The sequence below is a fragment of the Octodon degus genome, unplaced genomic scaffold, assembly GCF_000260255.1.
Source record: "Octodon degus isolate 3935 unplaced genomic scaffold, OctDeg1.0 scaffold00059, whole genome shotgun sequence".
Taxonomy (NCBI): domain Eukaryota; kingdom Metazoa; phylum Chordata; class Mammalia; order Rodentia; family Octodontidae; genus Octodon; species Octodon degus.
Window position 1 is genome coordinate 3,937,377 of NW_004524635.1, and position 3,691 is coordinate 3,941,067.

At 43.3% G+C, this 3,691-nt stretch overlaps 1 pseudogene; it reads right to left on the reverse strand.

The window, feature by feature from the left end:
- Positions 1-1,044: 1,044 nt before the first annotated feature.
- On the reverse strand, positions 1,045-2,698 carry LOC101578386 (annotated as a pseudogene).
- Positions 2,699-3,691: the final 993 nt, after the last annotated feature.

Sequence of the window (3,691 nt, forward strand, 5' to 3'; positions counted from 1 at the left end):
CCCGGGATTGAACTCAGGCCCTTGCACTTGCCAGGGAAGCGCTTATTCCACCAAGCCATCTCCCTTTTAGTTTTCTGAGACAGGTTCTCACTTAAGTAGTTAAGGCTGGTCTTGAATCTACAATGTAGTCCAGGCTAATCTTGGACTCATGGTGACCCTCCTGCCTCAGCCTCCTGAGAGCTGGGACTAGAGTGTGCACCACCAAGTCTGGTTGGTATAGTCTTTCAAACATTTCACAATGTGTTTTCTTTTGCTTATTCCTCCCTGTATTTCCTTTATCCAATCATGATGTAGGTATATGTAACATATTATTTTTCTGAATAAAAGAATATAGGTTGAACATCTGAATGTAGGACTATCACATAGCGTTTTCTACTTCAGTATGTACTTCTGAAGAAAATGGGCAGCTTTTTTTTTTTCTGAGTAAAGCTCACTAAGCCTTCCATGGATCGGGCTGGGCTTAAATTTGTGATCTTCTTGCTTCAGCCTCCCGAAGTACGAGCATTCTAGGTGTGCCCTGCCACACTGGGCTAAGAGCAAGGACTTTTGTCTGGGAAGATAGCTCAGTGGTATAAGCGCCTGCTTGGCAAGTGCAACATCCTGATTTTGATCCCTGATACCAAAAACAGTAACAACAACAACAACAACAAAACAACAAAAGTCAGAAAAGAACAAGGACTTCCTTTCGTTATGAGTATGTTACAGTTATCCCATTCAAAAATATAAAACATTGATTTTTTTCCCCCAAGGAATATGTAACAAACAATTATTAACTTCATGCTAATGCAGCTAAAGCAAAGCCACCTCTTCTCTGGTGATTACAAAGGAACTGCTTCTCGTGTGTACGCTCAATGCAACTAGAAAGCCCTGTAGTTAGAATTCCACAACACCATAATTTGAATAGTTGCCAAGTGTTCTCTTCTTTCATGTGGGGGAAGAAAATTCCTCTGAAAATCACTTGAAGCTTGAGTGAAAATTCCACAACTCTACTCCTCAGGATCATTCTGTAGTCTTCAGGCTTCGTATGATACGGGAAGCTTCCCTTCAGCCTTTCAGAGAGGACGTTCCAGCCCGCATGATCTCGTGGATCAGAAGGGTGTTGGTGACAACTATAGTGCAGGAGCAAAGCAGCTGTTTCTTCACACAGTAGTTATCACGTACTCCTGTTGCTACCATTGGCTCACCCGTGTTCAAGTCCACACCCACAAGTTGACCTGATTGGGCATGTTCCACTTGAATTTTAACTAATGTTTCCTAAAGGTCAAAGGCAGAGTTCCAAGCAAGAACCTTGGGAACAATGAGCAAGGCTTTGGCAAACCCCTAGCCTCCGAGCTGGGCCCAGCCCTTCATTCTGGCCTTGTGTTTCATCAGCGCTTGTGCCATTGCCACTTCTACTGCCCCAGTCCCTGGAACCACACAGCCATCATTGATAGCATTTTTGACAGCCCTCGAGCCATCTCTTACTGCATCCTTGATTTGAGTGAGGGTGTGCTTGTTTGGTCCTTTGATCAATAATGTGACAGAGTGGGGATTGTTGCATTTCTCAATGAAAGTGAACTTTTCTTCTCCCAAAGTCTGCTCATAAGCCAGTCCTGCATGTCCCAAAGTCAGGAGTTAGGTCATCCAAGGAACTGAGAGCTGCCCCACTACAAGCGAGAGTCAACCTTGTCATGTTTCTCTTAGCCCGACGCAGAGCTATGATGCCTTCTTTTGCAAGAACATCCAAGGAGAAAGGATCAATCCCCTTTGGATTAATAACAACAAATCCTCTCTCTGAGTCACCACAGACCTTCTTTTTCAGTTCTACTATTTTTTCTATTTTTTAAACTCTATCTTCAATGAATTCCCTTTTGGCTTTTACTAGCTTTTTTCTCTCTTCTCTTCTGCATTCTTGTAGAAAAAGCCAGAATTCACTTCTGTTTTCGCGTATCCCAAGGAGACATTGCACGTGAGGGTGTATACATTTTCCACTCTTTTTTCCTATCAGGGTGCCGTGCCCCATGGCCCAAAACAAGCCCCCTGATTTAGCTTGTGTCAGTTTCCGATTTGTACTTCATCTCCATGATCTCAAGCATGAACAGGTCAATAGGTTCATCTTTTCTTCTAAAGGCCAAGATGGAATCCACCACAGCCTCTGCCAGGACACCTGCAAGTTCGCATGAACTTTAGTACCCAGAGATGTCTGGCCACATCTGTAAGTACTTCCCTGTCCATCTCCCTGTTTACTTTGACTTGTTCCCAAAACTGCAGGGCCTTTTCCTTTGTAGTTTCAAAACCTTTGGTAATTATTCAGGGATGAAGACCTTCAGAAATGTAGAGATCAGCCCGTTTCAGCAGCTCTGCAATAATCAGGATGTTGGAAGTGGTACCATCGCCAGTTATAGCATCCTGGGCTGTTGCAACTTTCACTATTAAAGAGGCTGTAGGGTGTTGAAGTTGCATTTCGTGAAGCAGCAGCACATTGCCATCTTCAGTAAAGCTTGATGTCGCCAGAACCGAGCATCTTCATGGTGCCTTTAGGCCCCAAGTTGGTCCTCAACATGTCCTGCAGCTCCCGCACTGCGCTGATGTTAACCACCAGTGCAGCCTGCGTGCCGGCCACCTCGGCCTTGGGGTTCAGGATTTTCACAGCAGCCGTCGCTGCCCAGTGGAGCAAGAAGGAGAAACCAACGTGAGGCACAAATGCCCAGTGCAGCATGGCTGAGAGGCTCTATCTGGGTCTTCTCAAAACATTGATTTTTATGTACAGACTTACATGCTTTTGTGCCTTCACCTAATGTGGCCCTAGAACGGGCACAGCTGGCACCTCTCAATTCTGGCTACCAGAGTTCTGTTCCCTTCCCATGCACCTTTGCTTGGCAACTACACTATCTTTGCTGTTTCTCTTTGTTTTGGGATACCAGGAATTGAACTCAGGGCCTCATTCATGCCAGGAAGGCACTGCACCACTGATTGAACTTTAAATGCTCTATTTGATATCTACACAGCAGGGTCATTTTATGGAAAGATTATTTAATGATCCTATAATGTTGATGCATTATTGATTAAAACTATTTTGTTTAGAATTCAACAGATGTTACTCTGTTCCTTTCCATTTTAGTGATATAATGAGGTGCCTCTTTGTGCTTTTAAAAATTATTTGATTATTGCCAGGTAGAAATATTCTTTTTTTTTTTGGAAAAAAAATCCCCAGAGAGCTATTTTGACCTTTGAGATAAGTAGGGTGTCGATTAATTTAATTTAATTTTTAATTTAAAAATTTAAATTTATGTTGAACTTTATCTGGTTGTATATTTGCTGATTAGAAAGCGTCATTGTTTTGAAAAGGAAGTACACCATTCGGATGCACAAGATGTTTCAGGGAACACTTGCACATCGGCCTGACTTGTCTTGGGCTGAGATGATGGCTCCGCTAGATCTGGCCTAGAGCAGGCTTTATTCTGTGTTGGGAGTGCTACACTGGCCAACGAGGCCCCTTCACCAGTGCAGGCAGACTCGGACCTCCTCCTGCTCCTAGGAGTTCCTAGGACTTGCTTACCCTGCATCAATCTGGCAGTTGCATATTTATTTATTTATTTATTTATTTATTTATTTAGATTTGTGGAGCTTTATCATAAGCATGTACCGATCAGTATTTAGTCAACGACTTGGAGACCTTCATAACAGTTTCCGGGAAACTTTTCTGCATGTT